The sequence below is a fragment of the Schistocerca piceifrons genome, chromosome 2 (genome assembly GCF_021461385.2).
Source record: "Schistocerca piceifrons isolate TAMUIC-IGC-003096 chromosome 2, iqSchPice1.1, whole genome shotgun sequence".
Taxonomy (NCBI): domain Eukaryota; kingdom Metazoa; phylum Arthropoda; class Insecta; order Orthoptera; family Acrididae; genus Schistocerca; species Schistocerca piceifrons.
The window spans coordinates 107,769,500-107,797,033 of NC_060139.1; the positions used below are offsets into that span (position 1 = coordinate 107,769,500).

At 43.6% G+C, this 27,534-nt stretch overlaps 1 long non-coding RNA gene across 1 annotated transcript in view; it reads left to right on the top strand.

Moving 5' to 3' along the window:
• Positions 1-27,534, top strand: part of LOC124777910 — a 166,565-nt gene that overhangs the window by 19,173 nt on the left and 119,858 nt on the right. The window lies entirely within an intron of this gene.

Genomic DNA, 27,534 nt, shown 5'->3' on the forward strand with positions numbered 1-27,534 from the left:
AAAAAGGGACCAAAAACTTTATTGGCTGAAATGGCACAGAAAACGTTCACCTTAGGCGAGTCACGTTCATACTGAGTTGTTTCCCGCGGATTCTCAGTGCCCCATATACAGACATTGTGACGGTTGACTTTCCCGTTAGTGTGGAAAGTTGCTTCATCACTAAACACAATCTTTGAAACGAAAGATTCATCTGTTTCCATTTGAGCAAGGATAAAATCACAGAAATCGATTCTTTTAATCTTATCAGCTGCAGACAGTGCTTGAACCAATTTCAGACGATAAGGTTTCATAACTAACCTTTTTCGTAGGACTCTCCATACAGTTGATTGTGGAATTTGCAGCTCTCTGCTAGCTCTGCGAGTCGATTTTTATGGGCTGCGAACAAATGCTTGCTGGATGCGTGCTACATTTTCATCACTCGTTCTCGGCCGTCCAGAACTTTTCCCTTTGCACAAACACCCATTCTCTGTAAACTGTTTATACCAACGTTTAATACACCACCTATCAGGAGGTTTAACACCACACTTCGTTCGAAATGCACGCTGAACAACTGTCGTCGATTCACTTCTGCCGTACTCAATAACACAAAAAGCTTTCTGTTGAGCGGTCGCCATCTTAGCATCAACTGACGCTGACGCCTAGTCAACAGCGCCTCAAGCGAACAAATGTACAACTAAATGAAACTTTACAGCTCCCTTAATTCGCCGACAGATAGTGCTTATCTCTGCCTTTTGTCGTTGCAGAGTTTTAAATTCCTAAAGTTGTGGTATTCTTTTTGAATCACCCTGTATTTCCCGACGACTGTGCCACTTTTCAGGAAGATAATGCGCCATGTCATAAGACGAGGAGTATGATGGAGTGGTTCAAGGGACACTGTAATGAGTTCCAGTTAATGCGCTGGTCCTCCAACTTGCTATATCTGAACCCGATCGAACACATCTGAGATGTGACTGAACATGGCGTTAGAGCTCATCGCCCCCCCCCCCCCCCTCCCTCCGCGGAATTTACGGAAATCAGGTGGCTTTTGTGTACAGACATGATGCCAACAGCATCCAGCGACCTACCAAGGTTTCATTGCTTCCATGCCACGACGCGCCGCCGCTGTTATCCATGCCAATGACGGGTGGTTCAAATGGCTTGTTTAGAGTCGGCGCTTGCGCCATTTCTATTTTCAGCGCAAGCGTTTCAACTATGACTGCCGCATCTGTTCAAATGGTTCTGAGCACTATGGGACTTAACATCTGAGGTCATCAGTCTCCTAGACTTAGAACTACTTAAACCTAACTAATCTAAGGACATCACACACATCCATGCCCGAGGCAAAATTCGAACCTGCCACCGTAGCAGCAGTGCGGTTCCGGACTGAAGCGCCTAGAACCTCTCGGCCACAACGGCCGGCTCCAATGATGGACGTACCGACCGTTAGGTAGGTGGTCATAATGTTCTGGCTGACCAGTCTACATTGTATTGGGATTTTAATTCGTTTGGTAATAAAGTGAAATTATCATACTGCAAAAACAAGAAATATTTAATTGTTCATTTGGGTATTTCTCATTATACAGGGTGCTTATAAATGAATATCGGTGTTTTAACAGTTTATGATATTTATTATATTAAACTTACAGTTATAAATGATATGTCAAATGAAGGAGCAACTCAAAACAGTTTTACCAAGAACCTCATAAATGTTCAATGTGAGCACCATTTGTCACTCGGTACACATCAAATCTACAGCCGAGTTCTTCCCAAATGTTGATAAGTGTGTCTTCAGTGATTGTAGCAACAGCTGCTTCAATCCTGTTTCTTAATTCAGGTACGTCTGCTGGTAGCGGAGGCATGTGCACACGATCCTTGATGAAGCCCCAAAGGAAAAAATCGTATGGCGTTAGGTCGAGTGAAGGTGGAATCCATGCAAAGCAAGCCCTGTCATTGGGCACCTTGCGGCCTATCCTGCGCTTGGCTGTAGACTTGATATGTGCCATGTGACAAATGGTGCTCACATTGAACATTTATAAGGTTCTTGGTAAAACTGTTTGAGTTGCTCTTTGATTTGATATTTCATTTACAACTGTAAGTTCAATGTAATAAATATTATAAAGCGTTAAACCCCGATATTCATTTATAAACACCCTATATATATAGGACGTCGACCATAGGTGCCGCTTACCTTGAGTAGACAGCAGGAGTATATAGAGGGTTTATACAAGGGCGATGTACTTGAGGACAATATTATGGAAATGGAAGAGGATGTAGATGAAGACGAAATGGGAGATAAGATACTGCGTGAAGAGTTTGACAGAGCACTGAAAGACCTGAGTCGAAACAAGGCCCCGGGAGTAGACAACATTCCATTAGAACTACTGACGGCCTTGGGAGAGCCAGTCCTGACCAAACTCTACCATTTGGTGAGCAAGATGTATGAGACAGGCGAAATACCCTCAGACTTCAAGAAGAATATAATAATTCCAATCCCAAAGAAAGCAGGTGTTGACAGATGTGAAAATTACCGAACTATCAGTTTAATAAGTCACAGCTGCAAAATACTAACGCGAATTCTTTACAGGCGAATGGAAAAACTGGTAGAAGCGGACCTCGAGGAAGATCAGTTTGGATTCCGTAGAAATGTTGGAACACGTGAGGCAATACTAACCTTACGACTTATCTTAGAAGAAAGATTAAGAAAAGGCAAACCTACGTTTCTAGCATTTCTAGACTTAGAGAAAGCTTTTGACAATGTTAACTGGAATACTCTCTTTCAAATTCTGAAGGTGGCAGGTATAAAATACAGGGAGCGAAAGGCTATTTACAATTTGTACAGAAATCAGATGGCAGTTATAAGAGTCGAGGGGCATGAAAGGGAAGCAGTGGTTGGGAAAGGGGCATGAAAGGGAAGCAGTGGTTGGGAAAGCAGTGAGACAGGGTTGTAGCCTCTCCCCGATGTTATTCAATCTGTATATTGAGCAAGCAGTAAAGGAAACAAAAGAAAAATTCGAAGTAGGTATTAATATTCATGGAGAAGAAGTAAAAACTTTGAGGTTTGCCGATGACATTGTAATTCTGTCAGAGACAGCAAAGGACTTGGAAGAGCAATTGAACGGAATGGACAGTGTCTTGAAATGAGGATATAAGATGAACATCAACAGAAGCAAAACGAGGATAATGGAATGTAGTCAAATTAAATCGGGTGATGCTGAGGGAATTAGATTAGGAAATGAGACACTTAAAGTAGTAAAGGAGTTTTGCTATTTAGGGAGTAAAATAACTGATGATGGTCGAAGTAGAGAGGATATAAAATGTAGACTGGCAATGGCAAGGAAATCGTTTCTGAAGAAGAGAAATTTGTTAACATCGAATATAGGTTTAAGTGTCAGGAAGTCGTTTCTGAAAGTATTTGTATGGAGTGTAGCCATGTATGGAAGTGAAACATGGACGATAACTAGTTTGGACAAGAAGAGAATAGAAACTTTCGAAATGTGGTGCTACAGAAGAATGCTGAAGATAAGGTGGGTAGATCACGTAACTAATGAGGAGGTATTGAATAGGATTGGGGAGAAGAGAAGTTTGTGGCACAGCTTGACTAGAAGAAGGGATCGGTTGGTAGGACATGTTTTGAGGCATCAAGGGCTCACAAATTTAGCATTGGAGGGCAGCATGGAGGGTAAAAATCGTAGAGGGAGACCAAGAGATGAATACACTAAGCAGATTCAGAAGGATGTAGGTGCCAGTAGGTACTGGGAGATGAAGAAGCTTGCACAGGATAGAGTAGCATGGAGAGCTGCATCAAACCAGTCTCAGGACTTAAGACCACAACAACAACAACACACACACACACACACACACACACACATATATATATATATATATATATATATATATATATATATATATATATATATATATATATGTTGTTGTGGTCTTAAGTCCTGAGACTGGTTTGATGCAGCTCTCCATGCTACTCTATCCTGTGCAAGCTTCTTCATCTCCCAGTACCTACTGGCACCTACATCCTTCTGAATCTGCTTAGTGTATTCATATATATATTCAAGGAAAGCTTTTCTCGCTTAATGTTATAGACCAAATACCAATTACATGAAGGCCCTCAAAAGCACATTATGTACATAAAATTTAAAAAATCTGATTCCAGAATAAATGAAAAATATGACCTTTTAAAGGTCCTCTTTAACAAATTAGACCCCGTCTTTGACAAAATCATGGCTGCGTCCTTAAATAAAGCCCTTAACTTTGTCATGTGTTGTCGAGAGCTCGACCGTATTTAAACACACAGCAATGAAGCATTAGATTGGTGTGAAACTGTAACTCGCTCCGCGCTGGAGGAAGTCGCTGCAAGTCATAAGACCTGCAGGGTCACGTGCCGTGATGCGGACCACAAAGCCCATGTATGTCGTTGGCCCTGATGTACCTCGATTCAAGGAATGGGCTTGTTTGCAGTGAGACAGGTAACCACGCAGGCCGTGTGACAAAGTATGGCAGGAACTGTCAAGACGTCGACCATAGGTGCCGCTTACCTTGAGTAGACAGCAGGAAGGCGGGCCAACAGCAGGGAGCCCAATGCACTACTGGCACCACGTTGTTCTTTCAGACGAGTCCTGGCTGTGCCCAGTGGAAGTACCCATGTGTGATGCCTCTGAGGACCACAAAGGACGCCAGGTTGCATTTGTCTTCGACATGAGGGCTCAGCACCAGATGTGATGATGTGGAATGCCATTGGGTATACACCATGACCACCTCAAGTCCGCATACCTCTTCGGCCCCGAGCGCATATTAAAAGTACAAGTGGGCTACTACTGTGTTAATTGCTTCGTGTTAATGCTAGCTCACAATGAATTGTCCCCAATTTTTTTTGAGATCATATACATTACACATATTTCTAACCTTACTTTAATTTTTTGTGGAAGATGTAAAACAACTGCCATCAGTTGTGAAGCAAAGGAACACTTTGCACTGTTCACGCCATACAAAAGTAGAACCTCTGCAGTGGCAGCGGCATTTTGACCAGTTCTTCTGAACGTGGTACTCAAGCCTGTTGATCAAGCTAAAAAAATATAACCCCTCGTTCACTGACGTAAAAAAAATTGGCACTGAATTCCAAAAGTTTACAGCTTATAAGTCCATTATAACATTAATTATACAGGGTGGCGCACGAAATGTGTTACCATTTTGTTTTTGAATATAAACTTTATTGTCAAAACAATCTGAAAGGAACACATACTACAATGAAGAGCCGTCCATGGAGATTTGTTCTAACTCAGCACATGCTCAATATGTCCACCATTTCGTTTCCTAACTTCCTTCAAACGAACACTGAAGTTAGTGATTCCCCTACGGCACATGTCTTCCGTAATTTAACTGCAAGCTCGAAGAATAAGTCTTCTGAGCTCTATTAAATCACGTGGACGTTTCGGGAAAATGTTTTCCTTTAGGTACCCCCAAAGAAAAAAGTCACATGGATTGAGGTCTTGACTATTGGGGGGCCAATTTTGTCCGTCATTGAAGCGAACTGGAAACCTGAATGAAATGATCCGCATCTCGAAATGCTCGTGTAAAAACTCCAACACAGTGTTTGCAGTATGTGGCCTTGCTCCATCTTGCATGAACCACTGCGTGTTGAAGGGCAAGGCAGTAGCAGGGAGCTGTGGAATGAAGGTATTGTGAAGCATGCTCAAATAACGCTCGCTGTTCACAGTTTCTTCAGAGAAAAAGGTCCAATAAGTCCGTGACTGGAAATTGCTGCCCACGCTGTAATCCTCGGAGCATGATGTTGTCGTTCATGAAGCACTTGTGGGTTTTCAGTGGCCCAAAAGCGTACATTTCGTTTTTTTAACCACACCGTCTAAATGAAAATGCGCCTCGTCTGAAAACTAAACGTTGTTGAGAGTTTCTTCCCTATCCTCCGCTCACTGAGCAAACAGTAGTCTCTGCTGCTTGTGTTCTTCAGTGAGCTTCTGTGCACAGGTCGTCTTGTATGGATACATATGGAGGTCACTTTTAAGAATGCGTTGAACGGAGCGTCTGGATATTCCCAGTTGCACTGCCGCCTTTCTACACGATTTCCCGGGACTTCTCTGTACAGCAACTCGTACCGCTTCAATATTCTCCGGCGAACAAACAGGCTTAGGCCGAGGTCGCTTCGCTTCCAATACTGTTCCTTCCTGTACAAATTTATCGTACAACCTGTGGATGGTCTTCTTGCGAGAGACCCATCGTGTGTTAAACTGTTGAAAACGCCTCTGAGTCACAACAGGGCTTTTCGTTTCATGAAAAAGTAACACAACTGCCGATCGTTGCTGTGTCGTCAGTTATCCATTGTCAGTCATTGCTGCTTATTAGTCTCCTAGCGGCAGTATCGTGAATTACACGTCATTTCGTAACTCATTTGTTTTTACAAGCTCTGCTGGTACTGCTGTAGAGATCCCAGCGGGATATCTAATGTGCGTCGTAAACTGTGAAAGAAATATTTGGTAACACATTTCGTGCGCCACCCTGTAGTTATCTAGTAATTGAGGAAGGTCTTTACAGCTTTCATAAAGTATTAATGCGTGCGAAATCACTTGTAATGAGAAAAACATACGTCATTTCGCCGAGGCTGTGCAGCGGCCTCGTGGTGCTCCGCAGAAAGATGAAAAAGTGAGCTGTGGCAAGTGCAATGTGTGTCGTACAAGATAACATAGGCCAGAAAAGGTTCAGCTGCGTGCGCGCCCCAGAGAAAAATAAGACCTGGAGGTATCACATGTAGTACCAAGGGACTGATGAGAATAACTGCTACCCTGGACGGCAACTGGTACATTTCTGATGTAGTAAAGCCGGTGATTGTTTTCTTGTTTCGAGTTCATCGTGAATCACCGTGAGGTTACCTGTCATCAAGGCAACACAAGACCTCTTTTGATACGGCAAATGTCGTCCTGTTACCTTAGACAGCATGTTCGCCAGATCTCTCACACACCAAAATTCTCTTGACATGGGTTGCCGAGAAACTGGCACACCACCACCTCCCGGTCACTGCAACTGATGAACTCTCGCATGAATATGAAGCAGCATGGAATGGTGTACTCTCGATGACCAGCCATGTTAGAGCAAGAGGTGGCACCTGTTTACACTAAATATCGCCACGTACGTAGCCCCAAATTACCTACAAATTTAATCATGTATTCGTCACATTTCACTGTACACTCACAGGAAGTAAAATTTAGTTACTTACAATCTTCCTTGGTGGTGCAATTTTAATAGCAATTAGTGTATTTACTAACAACAAGCAACCCATCCGTGCTTCGCTAGGGTAGCACTAAGAATCTACAGCTAGACGATTTGTCTGGCGTAGCGGAAATTTTGTTTATGGGACACCGCATAGAGTTATGAGTAAAAATTGGAGAACAGCATTAGGTAACTGCATGCCATCTTCTTTACACGAATAAAATGATTTAAGCAGCACACGCCGTTTGCCGGTCTACTGCAGCACCTCAAGTCGTGAGTGGGCTGCCCCACTGCAACTGGTTGTCACTGCGAACCGAGAGTAAGCTTCACATACAGACAGGAAAAACGCGGCGAAGGACTTTAATTCATCGTAGATATTTATAAACTATGCACACGAACCTTTTTCGTTCCTCAGTCTATATGTTAGTCAGAACCACATCAAAATACTTTCGGCATTTCCTGACATTAGTCGGCAGACACAAACAGAAGTGAGTGCGGATCTTCAATTTATACATATAAGAGACATACCCACCTTTCATTAGGTCCTCATCTCGGTTGTCTCTTGTCTCTTAGCATCTAACAAAGGATTTCCTGTCTCATCTCTCATCCATTTACATCCTACTCACTTCCTCGTCATTTTCGTTAGTCATAGTTACGTCTTTTCTCCAGTTTGTTGCCTGATCAGTTCGTTTGCTTCCCTGTCTCTCCCTATAATCCCCAACATACACCTCACCATTGATCACTGAACAAGATTTCAAATAATTTCCATTACAGCCCCTGTGTCACAGCTATCGTTAAAACTGTTAACACACATCGATTATGCCGGCCAGAGTGGCCGTGCGGTTCTAGGCGCTACAGTCTGGAGCCGAGCGACCGCTACGGTCGCAGGTTCGAATCCTGGCTCGGGCATGGATATGTGTGATGTCCTTAGGTTAGTTAGGTTAAATTAGTTCTAAGTTCTAGGTGACTGATGGCCTCAGAAGTTAAGTCGCATAGTGCTTAGACCCATTTTGAACACATCGATTGTAAATTTTCTGTTTCAGACGCATTTGAAGCTTCGTTTCGAAAACCGATTTGCTTTACTAAAAGTGCTCCTGGACAGTTTTATGCTTATGTTTATTTCTTTTGCTGTAAATCCAGTAATAGTTTGCATCACTTGTCGCCACTTGTAAATTATATTAGCTACTATTTTCCTGATTTTTATAAACCGACAAGTAAATGTCTGGGGTCTAAGACGATTTGGAATCAAGGAAGGAATAATTTTAAATACTGCAATTCCAGTCACAGTACAATGTCTTGGACTCCGCGAAGACAAAAACGGATTTTGATAAAACATAACTATCATTCTTTTAGCGAATGGTCAGTGGCTAGTACCCACTACCACCGGAAAAGGTCTTAAGGATACCAATTTAATTTACTACTAACGTACTTTCAGAGGTGAAAATATACGATCGGCTAAGGTAGCAATGAAAAGAAAAGCGGTGACTCTAATGAAATTTCAGCATGACCCATCATGGGTATTATTCGACACGAAGCTCAAAATAAGAATTCCTTGTTAGAAATAAGCAGTATAAAATGTTTTACTGATTCACTGTTTCTTGATTTAATAAAATTTCAAAAATAAGTTTTATATTTTTACGCGTTAACGAAGTATTATTTGCCATTTCTCACTATAAAAAACCGATGTTAATGTTTTCTAATCTATAGTTCAGTTAGGTGTCCAGCTATGTTGGGGTAATAACTTGACAGGCTCTAATCAAGGCGTAATTGTGTCAGCAGGATGGAAACCACTGCAGTCTAAAACGTAAATCCTCTCCTTCGCCCCCTCCCCCCTTCCTTCCCCTCCCTCTCCCCCCCCCCCTAGAATGTATAATGAGTTCCTAGTGTGTGTAGATGATTATTGCAATAGTTCAACATAAGAATACGATAAAAGTTTTCTAAACAAAATTTTACCTACAGAACGTCTTCGATTATTAGAAAAAAAAATTGTTTCTGAAATTTACTTTTGGATATTTTATGTCAGTGTATAAGTGATATAACTTTTCTTAAAAGCGTAATTAAAGCCTTTTATTTGTGAGATCCGGCTTTAGTGAGTGCTTCAGGATTTAATTCAGCATTACAGGTTTAGTTTATCTACGATATCTCTCAATTACGTAATGAGAGTTCCCGACGACTCTTTGACAATTTTGCATGAGTGAATCCCCATGCCTTCGTGCAGATACAGCTGTATTCCGAAACTAATGACATTAGATATTATATCTTACATTTGCATCTACGTCTACGTCCACATCCACGCTTCGAAAGCCACTGTACAGTGCATGGTAGAGGGTTCTGTGTGCCAGTAATAGTGGTTTTCTGCACTACTCCATTAGCGTATTGTGCGAATGAAAGATGAGTATCTATAGGCCTCTGTGCGTACCATAATCTGTCACATCTCTCATGACGCCCACGTGTGATACATTGTGTTGGCAGCGCAATGGCCGCACAGTTTTCTTCGAATGCAGGTTCTCTTAACGTATCCCACAGGATTTCGCGAGAACTACGTTCTCTTTCTTTCAGGGATTTCCATTTAAGTTCCCCAAACGTAACTGTTACATTTTCATGTGAGCTGTATCAGCCTGCTGCGATTCCATCAGCACGTCTCTGAATTTTTTCGATGTCGTATGTCATTAAGGACTCCGAAAACTGGAACAATAGAATTCGCTACAGAGCTACTGAAATTTTTTAGAACCCATGAGTCTTTCACTTGTCTGGCGTTTAACCAATCGTTTTTTCCACCCTCCATTCGAGAGTAGAACGAAACCTTAATATGTGGTAAGAGTGGGATTTTGGAATACGAATTAGACGCATATGTACAGACAGGTGTTTACACTTTGCAGGGTTCACTATCAATGCACTTTTAGCAGAACTAAAAATTTTTAGCGATAAACCTCAGATTTTCAAATATATGTAGTTCAGTTTTAACATGTGAATCTGCATTTCGGAGCGAAGTCCAGACTATTCGTGTTTAGAGGGATATCCGCTGATGCCACAAATTCCTAGTTGAAATACCGCCATGAAACTAGAAAAGATGGAGAAAACAAGATCCATTAAACAACTCAACAAAAAATGTTCAATTGTATGTGAAATCTTATGAGGCTTCACTGCTAAGTTTACACACTACTTAAACTAAATTATTCGAAGGACAAACACACACACCTGTGCCCGAGGGAGGACTCGAACCTCCGCCAGGACACAGTTCATGACTGTAGCGCCTAAGACCGCACCGCTAATCCCGCGCGGCAAACAACGCAACAGCAGACGAAAGTTGATTATATTCGTATGAGTGGGAAACTAAACGGCAGTGAACTGTGTAGGCGTTCCAAGATGAACCGAAACAGATAAAAGTGCGTTAATTTGGTGGGAAGCAATTCCAAAAATGCGATCGCTTGATTCTTTGGTTACACTGGACATGTTGCAACCATTGCTTTAGGGCAGTGTTCCCAACCTTTCTGAAACCTGTTCCCATCGTTTCTGAGACCATCCCCCCTGAGTGAAATCAGATATCAGCAAGTCAAATACAGAGCCGAGCACTGAAGCACTCTGCCCCAGTTCGTGACCTCAGCTGAAGCAGTCACCATCATCGAATAGGAGTAAAGAGTTATTCAGATCTCAGATGGAAATGTAATATTGTAAATGTTGAAAATTATTCTTCAAGAGAACAATTTGTTAATTTGTGCACCAGGCGATGCTTTAATAGTCAATTAGAGTTGTAAATTATCAAGCACCCCTTTGACAAAGCACTGTATCACTTTAAGTAAATCCTTTTATTATTCATGTAATAAAGTGAACTGGTATTTCATATGTTGTAGTTCCAATGAGTCATCTCCGAGAGAATTCAAAGAACCCACAGTTATGCCGGATGACTGTAGTTTCGTCTGGTCATAACAATGACAGCGGCGGCTATCACATACTATGTCAAACGATTTGACAGACAAAAACACTGAATTAATACCTCTTTCACATGATTTACAGCCTAACGACCTCAGTATTTGTACAGCGATTGTCGTTTCAAGACGCCACCGAATAAATCGTGAACCATGTTTTGAGGTAAAAAATACTTCCAGAAATTGTTCGAACCCATGTAACTTATTACAGTCAAATATTTTGAGAAAAAACAAAAGCAATTTGTAACAAAAAATTTTCTTTCACTTTTCATTTTTTAAATTTTTTTACTTGAAAAGATGGCCCCCGTCTTTTACGCTGCTCCGTGAGAGCGTTCAGTCCTTCATCTTGCTTTCTTCACACAACTGGCGCATGTCGAAGCCGAATACTGATTTTCACCCACGAAAAGCAAATTTTTCCAAAATCGATTTATTTGTATGCGTTTATATGAAATCCAGCCAGAGATCTCAATTTTTCTCATAACTGCTTCTTTGGAAGTGTTCCGGCCTTGTACCCAGAGTAGTATAGTCTCCGTCCACCTCTGTAGGCGAGTTGTCAGCACAGAAGGCTGCCATGCAGACGACCCGGGTTCGATTCCCTTGTGCTGCCAACGATTGTTCCCTTGGTGGGACGACTGGTACGGGGTGCAGACATCCTTCTGCCGTATATTGTTCGTTTGTTCGTTCCTTTACTAGTACGCAGAATATCGCATTATTATTATTATGTGTTGTCAGTGGTGAGAGGTAATGCGTGAAATTTGGTATTCTCGGCCCAATCTTGACACTGTGTATCTCGGAATATTGAATTCCCTAACGATTACCGAAATGGAAAGTCTCATGTGTCTAGCTCCAACTACCATTCCCAATTCAAAGTCTGTTAATTTCCGTCATGTGGCCGTAATCACAGCGGAAACCTTTTCAAATGAATCACCCGAGTACGAGTGACAGCTTCACTTTCTTTTCTTTCCTTTGTTGTAATTTCATTCCCCTGTCCCATATGGGAATGGGAGGGCTGGTAGCCACACAGTCCACCGCCCTTCAGTCAGTTGGCTTTACAAAAATACAGAAGGGGGATTACATAAAAAGGGGGGATAAAAAGGGGGACATAAAAAACGCAGTAAATGGAGATGATGGGAGTTTAGATATACACTAAGGTGGGGACATGAACTACTGCGAACTGAAAAACTGCCTAAGATGTTTAATAAAGCTAAAGTAATGGTAGTTCTAAAATCAAGCAAAGAAGGAACTAATGTGGCTAACTATTTCAGTATACGGAATTACTGGAGAGTTTCATTTTCAGCCGCATCCATGAAGCTAGAGACAAAATAATCCCATTCCATCAGGGTGGCTTTAGAACTAACCGGAGTTGCAGCGATTAGGCGGTAACACTTAACGACGATGGTTTTCAGAGAGCCCTCAACTCGACTGCAGCGTTAGCGGATATGACTGCGGCTTTCGCTACACAATGGGGAGCAGACCTGATATTCAGGTTTATTGACGCTGTTAAATGCCATAAGCCAGCAAGTTTACTCAAAAAAATGCTCTCTAATCGAAATTCTCTTCAGTTTATGTGCGAGTAAAAGTGAGCAGATGGAGAACCTTGAACAATTGTCTGCCTCACGGAAGAGTCCTGGCTCCCATTCTGTCTAATTTGTACGTCCACGACCTTCCAGCTATACCTCCAAGAAAATACAGTATGCCTATCACCTGGCATTAATATTTCAAAGCTAAGACATCAAGGAATGCGAGAGTACGCTCTCAAGTAACGTTACCATAATAAATGAGTATTTACAAAAATGGAGACCCTGACTAAGCACGTAAAACTGAAGCCACAGTGTTCCACCTCCATAATAAAGGACATATAGGACCTTATAGGCCTTATTGGATTGGGCTGAAGTTTCCCGTAGTTATCCTAAATACCTAACAGTCACCATCGATCAGACACTGTCATTTAGGCAAAGGACTAGCCAAAGGAGAGGTCCCGGAAGTTCGGACCCCCTCCCCTCCCCCCTTCCCATCACCTAAATGAAATTATAAACAGCTTAGCTGCTGTGGAGTGAAATTTAAAGCCTTTTTACATTCAATCATGTGACGAGAAGGGATATGCACTATCGATAATCAGCAAGGTCAACGATACATTTCAGCTATCTATAAATCCAGTGCACTATCGGCTATCGCACATCCCTATTTTAGTCAAGATCAGTCGTTGGCCTCGCTTGAGCTCAGTTGTTGTTTTGTTAGTCAGTTCAGTCCTTATTTGCTGTTTATTTTAATGTAAGTGCTATGGTTTAATGTTTTAGTGATGTGTGCTGTTGTGATATTTTCTAATTATGGATAAGTTTGTAACAAGAAAGAAGAGCAAAACGATTTTGGTTCGACCGTTAGCGTCATGGTAAGTTGAAAATATGTTTACCTATTTACCTATCTATAGCAGTTTAATGTTAGCACTGGAATCGTTATTTGGAGACTGGTAGAACCTTGAGGTTGCAATATTTCAGTATTTAATAAGGTATGGGAGCGATAAATTTCATTATAAATAACATTAAATTCAAATTACTACACAAAAACACACCTGGATTTGTTTTTGGAGCCCAAATATCGCGTTTATCAAATGTTCAAATGTGTGTGAAATCTTAAGGGACTTAACTGCTAAGGTCATCAGTCCCTAAGCTTACACACTACTTAACCTAAATTATCCTAAGGACAAACACACGCACCCATGCCCGAGGGAGGACTCGAGCCTCCGCCGGGACCAGCCGCACAGTTCATGACTGCAGCGCCTTAGACCGCTCGGCTAGTCCCGCACGGCTCGCGTTTATCAACAAATCATCATCCAAAAGCCGATGGTTACATTTCTTTAAAAAATTTATTCAATATTCTATCATTAGTAGCCCAAGAGACAATATGTCGTCCAATCTGGTCATCCGTGCGGTACTAAGTGATGGAAACCAGTTGTGATGCGGAATGACAGTTCAAATGGCTCTGAGCACTATGGATCTTAACATCTGAGGTCATCAGTCCCCTAGAACTTAGAACTACTTAAACCCAACTAACCTAAGGACATCACACACATCCATGCCAGAGGCAGGATTCGAACCTGCGACCGTAGCGGTCGCGCGGTTCCAGACTGAGGCGTCTCGAACCCCTCGGCCACAGCGGCAGGTGCGGAACGATGGAGAGGGGTCTGTGGTGAGCGGAGTTATGACAGCACATTCTATACTTTGTTCGTTTCTAAAAGATTTTTTCAGCGGGCTGCTTGATTTCGTCCGAGCAAATTGTGCCCTGCATCCCTCCCTACCCCGTTTGTCCAAAATCCTTCGTATTTACGTTTTTCTAATACTTTAATAACTGACGCCAGCAATTCCATAACCATTTAAATCTTAAAATAAGCATGCATTCATGCGCTATCAAATTACTAATCGCGCACGATTAAAGGAAAAAAAATTTAATATCAGAATTCAATCCTTTATTTTGGTGCATTTCATTTTATTTTAAAACAGTGTATAACAACCAATTATTCGAAATTCTCCACCGGTTTGAAGTAGCTCTGTGTGTTGAGCAGCTGAGCTAGCAGTCCCTGGACTCGGGAGGCGAGGTAGTTTGAATCCATCCGCCGGCAACCTATGATTTCCCGTTTTCAATCTACGGAAATACCGAAGATGGTCCCTTACTATAGACCACAGTCAATTACTTCCAAATTCCTTTTCTTTCTTACGGATTCCAATTCCCTTAAAGATTCAGGAACTCTGTTTAAATGAAAAGAGCTGCATCGAAGGCGGGCCGAGCTTCACTTCGGTGACTCCCAGCACTAAAAGCCATACGGTAAATAAATAATAATCCAAATTCTCCTCATTTAGGCTCATGCATTTGTCTACCGGCACATTCTTTAGTGCAGAAAATGATTTTTCTTGCATTGCAAGATATGACAGACGCATACTTGTTGTTGTTGTTGTGGTCTTCAGTCCAGAGACTGATCCGATGCAGCTCTCCATGCTACTCTATCCTATGCAAGCTTCTTCGCCGACCGGAGCGGCCGAGCGGTTGTAGGCGCTACAGTCTGGAACCGCGCGACCACTACGGTCGCAGGTTCGAATCCTGCCTCGGGCATGGATGTGTGTGAAGTCCTTAGGTTAGTTAGGTTTAAGTAGTTCTAAGTTCTAGGGACTGATGACCTCAGATGTTTAGTCCCATAGTGCTCAGAGCCATTTGAACCAAGCTTCTTCATCTCCCAGAACCTACTACAACCTACATCCTTCTGAATCTGCTTAGTCTATTCATCTCTTGGTCTCCCTCTACGAATTTTACCCTCCACGCTGCCCTCCAATACTAAATTGGTGATCCCTTGATACCTCCTACCAACCGATCCCTTCTTCTAGTCAAGTTGTGGCACAAACTCCTCTTCTCTCTAATTCTATTCAATACCTCCTCATTAATTATGTGATCTACCCATCTAATCTTCAGCATTCTTCTGTAACACCTCATTTCGAAAGCTTCTATTCTCTTCTTGTCCAAACTATTTATCGTCCACGTTCCACTTCCATACATGGATTCCTTGCCATTGCCAGTCTACATTTTATATCCTCTCTACTTCTACCATCATGAGTTATTTTTCTCCCCAAATAGCAAATATTCATCTACTACTTTAAGTGTCTCATTTCCTAATCTAATTCCCTCAGCATCACCCAACTTAATTCGACTACATTCCATTATCCTCATTTTGCTTTTGTTGATGTTTATCTTATATCCTCCTTTCAAGACACTGTCAATTCCGTCCATCTGCTCTTCCAGGTCCTTTATTGTCTCTGATAGAATTACAATATCATCGGCGAACCTCAACGTTTTTATTTCTTCTCCGTAGATTTTAATTCCTACTCTGAATTTTTCTTTTGTTTCCTTTACTGCTTGCGACGCATACTTAAATGAAGAAATTTGGGAAATTGTATGGTTGAATAGGTCCAGATCCTTTGCATTTTCACCACCAAAAATTATTTTAGCATCTGTGTCGAACAGAGATCTCTCTATCCCAAAAGCCCTGACGGTAACATTGACGGTGTCCGAAAAAATTTGCTCATGCATTTCTGATCATTTCCTCGGCTCAGATCCATATTTAAAGAAGAAAGGTATAAAATTACCTTGGAGCTGAAGGGAGATCGGAGCATGAGTGCTTCTTAGTGGCTTTTACCCTTATAACTTGTGTTCTGTGAAAATAAACCATTTCAATGTTACGGCACAATGATGACCTGTGAAAACAACGCCGTACTGGTACAATTTGTCATCGTTAAATACCAAATAATGATGTCTGTAGATACATCCCTTACACACTGCCTGCCGTATACTGAGACTTGGCTGCCATGTCGAAGCGGTAGCGTAGTTAATAGCGTCGTGATCTGTTGTTTACTAAAAGATTCTGGGTCTTTTTTTAATTTAACAGAAATGTTACGAATAATGTTTTTGGTGTAATTCTTGAAGCATAGCCCAACGACTGGAATCTTTCACCATTGGCCAGAAATATTATCGTGACTTCAGGTCTATTCAAGAAAGCAAACACAAGTTACACGCTAGCATTTGTTGCTCTTGCAAAACTTTGCGTAAAATATCTATCCTATCTCTTGGTTTTAAGGATTGCCTCGTGTTTGTATCTTGCCGGTAAATATCATTTCCAATGCAACATCGAGATATGGATATTTTGCATTTGCAAACTGAGATTATACACTATAGTTTAACTATATTCGATTTAAAAGCGAAAATGGGATGAAAATTCAGTTGAGTTAACGAATAACTTTTACTAGTCTGTATCTCAGATCGTTGTACTGCATTATGTAGTGTTCCTCTACCAACAATTTGCCGTTCAAGCCATCGACGAGTCCAAAATCTCCAAGATTTTCTCCGCTCTTCTTCGACAGTCACTAACAGTGTTGACGCAGCTATTTTACGAGCGTCCATTGTCGTAATGGAATTTTGTGGTTTGCGAGCCAAATAAAGCTGACAACTGCCGCTGGAGAGTACTGCGAGTGTAAATCACGTTAACGAGCACGTCCCGTGTGCGGTCGGCGCTCTCTCTCGTGAGGTCGGATGTCCGGTCTGCGTCCACGTTAGCTGCTTCGTCCCGTGGGAGGACGGCTTTACCATTGTTTGCAGCCGAGATCTTCAATCGTATGAATACTTTTTTGACCGCTGTACGTCATAATTGGTTTTTGTAACCAAGAGAGAGCACATCATAAAATACAGCTATATGGAATTTCTGTTGATTCTGTTGTAAAGTTGATACGTTAAATGCTTGGTATACGGGCAAAGAGACGGGAGACGGACGTGCACTGTAGACACGAAGACTCCAAGAGCCGCGTGCTGTGAAAGCTAAGCGTACTAGCTGGCCGCGAAATGTTTACGTGCAAGTAATTCTCGAAGCGCTCGTGTACAGCTGATTGCGGCCAGGGTATGCAGTAGTCTGGCTTCTGTGGGTATTGCGTCCACGTTCGCCGTAGCAGACAGCTGTTTATTCGCATCGCTCGACGTAAACAGCGGCGGCCGTGGAATTCCGCTCGTGTGGCGTTATTTGGACACGAGAGCGCAGCCGTGCCTGGAAATCCGCCGCAAGCGGCTGTTTCGTCAGCCCGCGGAGGGCCCTTGCCTCACAGCCGTAACCAGCGGCTGTCAGCAAACAGCTGACCTCGCGTCGCGGTTCCGCCGGCCATGTGCCGAGTGGCGAGCGGTCTGATCGACGTGGCTCAAGAGCGGGCAGCTAAGCGCGCTTCGCCTCTTCTGACCTTGGTCGTGTCCGCCGCAATGTTTACAATTTGACGTTCGCGTCAACTGATGTAATGGCGCCACTGTATGTTCAACGTCAGAACAGAAAACTGGTTTTCTCATTGTTGACTGTTTTTGTTACTCAATCCGCCATCCACAAAGCTCTTCCTCAGGACGGGAAAAATCGTGTTACCCTGCGCAAATTCAATATTACCACGATGGAAACCTTCTTCCACAGGAATATTTCTGAAAAAATAAGCAACCTCGCAAATCTTTCCCACTAAAAACGGTGAACACACATTTGCTCTTGGTTTAGTATTCTTTGACAACGTGTTGTCTGTAGACACCAACAAGAATATAAATATCTATATATATTGCATAGCCGGCGCGGTGGCCGAGCGGTTTCAAGGCGCTTCACTCCGGAACCACGCGGCTGCTGCGGTCGCAGGTTCGAATCCTGCCTTGGGCATGGATGTGTGTGATGTCCTTAGGTTGGTTAGGTTTAAGTATTTCTAAGTCTAGGGGAATGATGACCTCAGATGTTAAGTCCCATAGTGCTTAGAGCCATTTGAACCATTTGAACGATATATTGCATATGTTTGACTTCCTCTAGAAGAGTCCTTCCCAAAATTATTTGTGTAGCTGAGACACTTAACCTTGATACTGACAAAAATAAACGACTTCTTTTAACTGCTGTAGCGCAGCTAAACCTATTTGGTAAAACACACCTATTATTAGGTTCGTACATAAGTTCGCAGCGTTTTCCTATAAGTTAAATAAACACAACAAATACACATAACAGAGACTTTAGTCGTCAGTAATATATTATCATTCACAGTTTACAACACATTGCCAACGCTGAGATATCGATTCCGCGACTGTAGAAATCTCGTGGTTTTGAGCCAAATAACTTGTCGATCCATGTATCGAGCGCATTTTCATTCGGAAGGTAGTTCCCTGAAGGCTGTTCGACAGAGAGCCGAAAAAGTGAAAATCTGAGAGTGTAAGATCAAGTGAATGAGGTAGATACGGAATGACTTTCCAATCCAACTGCAATACAGGGTGGTCCATTGATAGTGACCGGGCCAAATATCTCACGAAATAAGCATCAAACGAAAAAAACTACAAAGAACGAAACTTTTCTAGCTTGAAGGGGCAAACCAGATGGCACTATGGTTGTGCGGCTAGATGGCGCTGCCATAGGTCGAACGGATATCAGCTGCGTTTTCTTAAATAGGAAACCCCATTTTTTATTACATATTCGTGTAGTACGTAAAGAAATATGAATGTTTTAGTTGGACAACTTTCTTCGCTTTGTGATAGATGGCGCTGTAATAGTCACAAACGTATAAGTACGTGGTATCCCGTAACATTCCGCCAGTGCGGAGGGTATTTGCTTCGTGATGCATTACCCGTGTTAAAATGGACTGTTTACCAATTGCAGAAAAGGTCGATATCGTGGTGATGCATGGCTGTTGTGATCAAAATGCTCAACGGGCTTGTGCTATGTAAGCTGCTCGGTATCCTGGACGGCATCATCCAAGTGTCCGGACCGTTCGCCGGATAGTTACGTTATTTAAGGCAACAGGAAGTGTCCAGCCACATGTGAAACGTCAACCACGACTAGCAACAAATCATGATGCCCAAGGAGGTGTTTTAGCTGCTGTCGCGGCTGATCCGCGCATCAGTAGCAGACAAACTGCGCGAGAATCGGGAATCTCAAACACGTCGGTGTTGAGAATGCTACATCAACATCGATTGCACCCGTACCATATTTCTATGCACCAAGAATTGCATGGCGACGACTTTGAACGTCGTGTACAGTTCTGCCACGGGGCACAAGAGAAATCACCGGACGATGACTGATTTTTTGCACGCGTTCTATTTTGCGACGAAGCGTGATTCACCAACAGTGGTAACGTAAAGCGGCATAATATGCACTATTGGGCAACGGAAAATCCACGATGGTTGCGACAAGTGGAACATCATCGACTTTGGTGGGTTAATGTATGGTGCAGCATTATGGGAGAAAGGATAACTGGCCCCACTTTATCGACGGCAATCTAAACGGTGCAATGTATGCTGATTTCCTACATAATGTTCTACCGATGTTACTACAAGATGTTTCACTGCACGACAGAATGGCGATGTACTTCCAACATGATGAATGTCCGGCACATAGCTCGCGTGCGGTTGAAATGGTATTGAATAGCATATTTCATGACAGGTGGATTGGTCGTCGAAGCACCACACCACGGCCCGCAAGTTCACCGGATCTGACGTCCCCGGATTTCTTTCTGTGGGGAGAGTTGAAGGATATTTGCTATCGTGATCCACCGACAACGCCTGACAACATGCGTCAGCGCATTGTCAATGCATGTGCGAACATTACGGAAGGCGAACTACTCGCTGTTGAGAGGAATGTCGTTACACGTATCCAAATGCATTGAGGTTGACGGACGTCATTTTGAGCATTTGTTGCATTAATGTGGCATTTACAGGTAATCACGCTGTAACAGCATGCGTTCTCAGAAATGATAAGTTCACAAAGGTACATGTATCACATTGGAACAACCGAAATAAAATGTTCAAACGTACCTACGTTCTGTATTTTAATTTAAAAAACCTACCTGTTACCAACTGTTCGTCTAAAATCGTGAGTCGTGTGTTTGTGACTATTACAGCGCCATCTATCACAAAGCGAAAAAAGTGGTCCAACTAAAACATTCATATTTCTTTACGTACTACACGAATATGTAATAAAAAATGGGGGTTCCTATTTTGAAAAACGCCGTTGATATCCGTTTGACCTATGGCAGCACCATAGCGCCATCCGGTTTCCCCCTCCAAGCTAGACAAGTTTCGTTCTTTGTAATTTTTTCGTTTGACGCTTATTTCGTAAGATATTTGGCCCAGTGACGATCAATGTTCCACCCTGTATATTGCGTATGTTTGACTTCCTCCAGAAGAGTCCTTCCCAAATTTGCTTGTGTAGCTGAGACACTTAACCTTGATACTGACGAAAATAAACGACTTCTTTTAACTGCTGTAGCGCAGCTAAACCTAATTTGGTAAAATACACTTATTATTATGTTCGTGCATAAGTTCGCAGCGTTTTCCCATAAGTTTAATAAACACTACAAATACACATAACAGAGACTTTAGTCGTCAGTAATATATTATCGTTCACAGTTTACAACAAACTGCCAACGCTGAGATAACTTATCGATTCCGCGACTGTAGAAATCTCGTGGTTTTGAGCCGAAGAACTTGTCCAGCCATGTATCTAGCGCATTTTCATTCGGAAGTTGGTTCCTTGAAGGCTGTTCGAAAGAGAGCGGAAAAAGTGAAAATCTGAGGGAGCAAGATCAAGTGAATAAGGTGGGTGTGGAATGACTTTACAGTCCAACTGCTATACAGCGTTTTTTGTTAAGTAGTCTAGCAGAATGCGGCCGGGTATTATCGCGGAGTTGCATTACTTCATGCAGTCTACGGTTCATCGTTATTTGATTGCGTCTGCAAGACATCTGAACTGTTGACAATAAATGTCAACAGTGATGGTTACGCCTCGGGGAAGCAATTCGTACGTAGTACAACACACCGTCCTGTTCCACCAGATGCATGACATTACATCTGTGGACGGGCGCAGGTCTTTGACGGGGAATTGCTGCTTTGTTCGGGCTCTACGATTCCTTTATTTTTCTTGTATTAGGATAAAGGCACCGTTTATCGTCTCCAGTAACGATACAGTATGGGAATGGTCGGTGTTGTTCACGAGCCGATTGATGACGAGCAAGCAGAGATGAACAAATGGCCACCTACCGGTTTTTGTGATTTTGGCTTAGAGGATACGGTACCTATACACCCGATTTTTTAACCTTCCCCACTGCGTGCAAATGTCGCATGATGGTGGAATGGTCGCTGTGTATCACATTTACCAGTTCTCGAATACGCCGATGTGGATCATTGAGGATTAGTGGGCTTAAATGATCTTCAGCAAACCCTGAAGGTCTTCCCGATCGTGGATAGTTACTAATTTCAAAACAATCCTCCTTAAAACGAGAAAACCATTTTATTACTGTGCCTTGTCCAATGACGTTATCCCCAAACACGGCGCAAATGTTTCTGGCTGCTTCCGCTGCTGTTACCGCTCTCTTGATCTCAAACAGAAAATATGTCGGAAGCGTTCCAATTTCTCCACTTGGCACTCCATTTACAAGCGTCCACAGCTTCACTCACTATATCAAAATGACGAATAACAATACGCAAACTCAGACAGCAACAGTGAAATACAAATAAAAAATGGCTATCGATAAATAAACGCATAGCAACCGGACAAGCACTCCGACTTCAGGCCATCGGGACCATAGCAACCGGAATACCAGTATGTAAAACGAAAACGATACGAAATTATGCATCAGCCTTATAGTATGCCGAACGCTATTCAAGAAAGGTATAGGAGTAATCCACAGTCGGGCGCGGTGGCCGAGCTGTTCTAGGCGCTTCAGTCCGGAACCATGCGGCTGCTGCGGTCGCAGGTTCGAATCCTGCCTCGGGCATGCATGTGTGTGATGTCCTTACGTTAGTTAGGTTTAAGTAGTTTCTAAGTCTAGGGGACTGAAGACCTCAGATGTTAAGTTCCATAGTGCTTAGAGCCATTTGAACCATTTGAGTAATCCACTAAGTTACAGGATCACATCATTAATGTCGATATGCAGCAGGATTTTGGAACGTATATTGTGTTAGAACATTGTGAATTACCTCGAAGAAAACGGTCTATTGACACACAGTCAACACGTATCTAGAAAACATCGTCCTTCTGAAACATAATTAGCTCTTTACTCGCACATGCTGTTCACAAGGGATTTCAAATTGATTCCGTATTTCTGTATTTCCGGAAGGCTTTTGACACTGTACCACACAAGCGGCTTACAGTGAAATTGCGTGCTTATGGAATATCGCCTCGGTTATGTGACTGGGTTCGTGATTTCCTGTCAGAGAGGTCACAGTTGGTAGTAACTGAAGCAAGGTCATCGAGTAAAATTGAAGTGATTTCTGGCGTTCCTCAAGGTAGTATTATAGGCCCTTTGCTGTTCCTTATTTATGTAAACGATTAGGAGACAATCTGAGCAGCCGTCTTAGGTTGTTTGCAGATGACGCTGTCGTTTATCGACTAATAAAGTCATCAGAAGATCAAAAGAAATTGCAGAACGACTTAGAAAAGATATCTGTATGGTGCGAAAATAGGCAATTGACCCTAAATAACGAAAAGTGCGAGGTCATCCACGTGAGTACTGAAAGGAATTCGATTGCACGATAATTCAGTCAGATCTAAAGGACGTAAATTCAACTAAATACTTAGGAATTACAATTACGATCACCTTAAGTTGGAAGGAACACATAGAAGTTGTGCGGAAGGCTAACCAGAGACTGCCTTTTATTGGCAGGACACTTAGAAAAAGTAGCAGATCTACTAAGGAGAGCCGGACGGGGTGGCCGAGCGGTTCTAGGCGCTGCAGTCTGGAACCGCGCGACCGCTACGGCCGCAGGTTCGAATCCTGCCTCGGGCATGGATGTGTGTGATGTCCTTAGGTTAGTTAGGTTTAAATAGTTCTAAGTTCTAGGGGCTGATGACCTTAGAAGTTAAGTCCCATAGTGCTCAGAGCCATTTGAACCATTTTTTTTTTTTTACTAAGGAGAGTACCTACACTACGCATGTCCGTCCTCTTTTAGAATCTGCTGCGCGGTGTGGGATCCTTACCATTTAGAATTGACGCAGTACATCGAAAAATTTCAAAGAAGGGCAGCACGTTTTGTATTATCGGGAAATAGGAGAGAGAGTGACACTGAAATGATACTGGATTTGGGGTGGACAACATTAAACGAAAGGCGTTTTTAGTTGCGGCAGAATCTGCTCACGCACGAAATTTCAATCACCAATTTTCTCCTCCGAATGCGAATATATTTAGTTTTGCGCCGACCTACGTAGGGAAAAACGATCATCATAATGAAATAAGAGAAATCAGAGCTCGCACGAAAGATATAGGTGTTCGTCTTTTCCGCTCGCTGTACGAGATTGGAATAATAGATAATTATTTGCAGAGTGTCCGCCCCGATAACTGAGTGATCAGCGTGACGGATTGGCGTCTTACGGGCCCGTGTTCGATTCCCGGCTGAGTCGGGGATTTTCTCCGCTCAGGGACTGGGTGTTGTGCTGTCTTCATCATCACTTCATCCCCATCCGGCGTCCAGGTCGCCCAATGTGGCGTCGAATGTAATAAGACCTGCACCAAGGCGGCCAGACCTGCCCCGCAAGGGGCCTCCCGGCCAATGACGCCAAACGCTCGTTTCCAGTCCCATTTGCAGAATATCCATGTAGATGTAGATCTAGATGTAGATACACTAAGATTTTCACCACTTGCTTAAAAGCGTGTTGGCCTACGTTTGGAACGCAATACAGCAACTACTCTGCCTGGCATGGATTCGACAAGCCCTTCGCAGCTTTCTGTAGACGTGTGGCACAAGATGTCTACGAATGGGGTTACGTAATTCCAGTAAGATTCTGCGCGGTGGCTTGTGGCTGCTGAGCTGGCGCCCGATAGCGTTCCAGATGTGTTCCATCTGGATAAGATGAGGCGCCAGTTGGTGGCCAGGTAGCCCCATGAGTTGCTGTCACGCTTCTCAAACCACTGTAGGACGATTATGGTCCTGTATCACCTGACAGTTATCCTGATGGAAGATACCATCGCTGTCGGAAAAGACATCAAGCATAATGGAATGCAGGTGGTCCACAATAAGGTTCGTGTAGTGCACAGCTGTCATGGCTCCTTCAATTACTGTCACAGGTCTCAGAGACGTCCAGGTGAACGTCTCCCATAGCATCTTACTGTCGCATTATCCTGCGTCCGCGACGCGGTGCAAGTGTCTAGCTACGGTTCGCCTAGATGATCTGGACTCGACCATCGACCTGGTTTAACAATAAACGGGATTCAGCCGACCAGACGACACGTTCCTACTGGTCCACGGTCCACTCTCGATGATCCCGTGCCCACAGAAATTGTAATTGACGATGTCGCTAGGTCAAGATAGGATTACGGAGGGGCCGTCTGGTGCGTATCCCCAGCTACAGTGAGCGCTGTACGGTGTGCTCCAACACACTTGGCCCTGCAACCACTATTGTGCCCTGTCGTCAGGTCTGCCACAAATTGCCAAATACCCTACACTACTGGCCATTAAAATTGCTACACCAAGAAGAAATGCAGATGATAAACGGGTATTCATTGGACAAATATATTATACTAGAGCTGACGTGTGATTACATTTTCACGCAATTTGGGTGCATAGATCCTGAGAAATCAGTACCCAGAACAACCACCTCTGCCCGCAATAACGGCCTTGATACGCCTCGGCATTGAGTCAAACAGAGCTTGGATGGCGTGTACAGGTACAGCTGCCCATGCAGCTTCAACACGATACCACAGTTAATCAAGAGCAGTGACTGGTGTATTGTGACGAGCCAGTTGCTCGGCCACCATTGACCAGGCGTTTTCAATTGGTGAGAGATCTGAAGAATGTGCTGGCCAGGGCAGCAGTCGAACATTTCATGTATCCAGAAAGACCCGTACAGGACCTGCAACATGCGGTCGTGCATTATCCTGCTGAAATGTAGGGTTTCGCAGGGATCGAATGAAGGGTAGAAATGGCTCTGAGCACTATGTGACTTAACTTCTGAGGTCATCAGTCGCCTAGAACTTAGAACTAATTAAACCTAACTAACCTAAGGACATCACACACATCCATGCCCGAGGCAGGATTCGAACCAGCGACCGTAGCGGTCGCTCGGCTCCAGACTGTAGCGCCTAGAACCCCACGGCCACTCTGGCCGGCTGAAGGGTAGAGCCACGGGTCGTAACACATCTGAAATGTAACGTCCACTGTTCAAAGTGCCGTCAATGCGAACAAGAGGTGACCGACACGTGTAACCAATGGCACCCCATACCATCGCGCCTGGTGATACGCCAGTATGGCGATGACGAATACACGCTTCCAATGTGCGTTCACCGCGATGTCGCCAAACATGGATGCGACCATCATGATGCTGTAAACAGAACCTGGATCATCCGAAAAAATGACGTTTTGCGATTCGTGCACCCAGGTTCGTCGTTGAGCACACCATTGCAGGCGTCGTTGAGCACACCATTGCAGCGTCAAGGGCAACCGCAGTCATGGTCTCCGAGCAGATAGTCTATGCTGCTGCAAACGTCGTCGAACTGCTCGTGCAGATGGTTGTTGTCTTGCAAACGGCCCCATCTGTTGACTCAGGGATCGAGACGTGGCTGCACGATCCGTTACAGCCATGCGGATAAGATGCCTGTCATCTCGACTGCTAGTGATACGAGGCCGTTGGGATCCGTCACGGCGTTTCGTATTTCCCTCCTGAACCCACCGATTCCATATTCTGCTGACAGTCATTGGATCTCGACCAACGCGAGCAGCAGTGTGGCGATACGATAAACCGCAACCGCGATAGGCTACAATGCGACCTTTATCAAAGTCGGAAACCTGATGGTACGCATTTGTCCTCCTTACACGAGGCATCACAACAACGTTTCACCAGGCAACGCTGGTCAACTGCTGTTTGTGCTTGAGAAATCAGTTGGAAACTTTCTTCATGTCAGCACGTTGTAGGTGTCGCCACCGGCGCCAACCTTGTGTTTATGCTCTGAAAAGCTAATCATTTGCATATCACAGCATCCGCGTCTGTAGTACGTCATCTTCATGGTGTAGCAATTTTAATGGCCAGTGGCAAGCCTCCGTGCTCCACAACCTGTGGTGAGCCATAGACATCCATAGTCTGTCGCATTGTATAGTGGTTTCACCTCTTTGCCTAGATGCTCACGACAGTAGCACGTGAACAGCCTATCAAAAATGGTTCAAATGGCTCTAAGCACTATGGGACTTAACATTTGAGGTCATCAGTCCCCTAGAACGTAGAACTACCTAAACCAAACTAACCTAAGGACATCACACACATCCAAGTCCGAGGCAGGTTTCGAACCTGCGACCGCAGCAGCAGCGTGTTACCGGACTGAAGCGCCTAGAACCGCTCGGCCACAGCGGTCGGCCAACAGCACATCAGTTTAGCCGTTTCCGAGATGCTCGTTTCCAGACACCGGACCATAAGAATCTGTCCCTTATTAAAATCGCTTATTTCGGCGGATTTCTCCTTTTGTGGTCCGTGTCGTCGCTAGAAAAACTCCTCATTTGTCTCTGTTCCGCTTATGTACTCTGCTTACTGTGTCATATACCCGCAGCGCCACCAGTTGGCATTCAATCTCGCGATGGGCAGTGGTCATAACATTTTCGCTCGGCGGTATATGAACGAGTACATTACATCAAGCAAACTAGGACTGCGTTACTGACTGAATGGACAGTGATCCAGTTCAGAGTTTTCCATCTGAGCTATTTGGTAACCGTTCAGATGACATAACCTACGTAAGGGCCAAATGGAAATAAAATTAAATGTTCAAATGTGTGTGAAATCTTATGGGACTTAACTGCTAAGGTCATCAGTCCCTAAGCGTACACACGACTTAACCTCAATTATCCTAAGGACAAACCCACACACCCATGCCCGAGGGAGGACTCGAACCTCCAC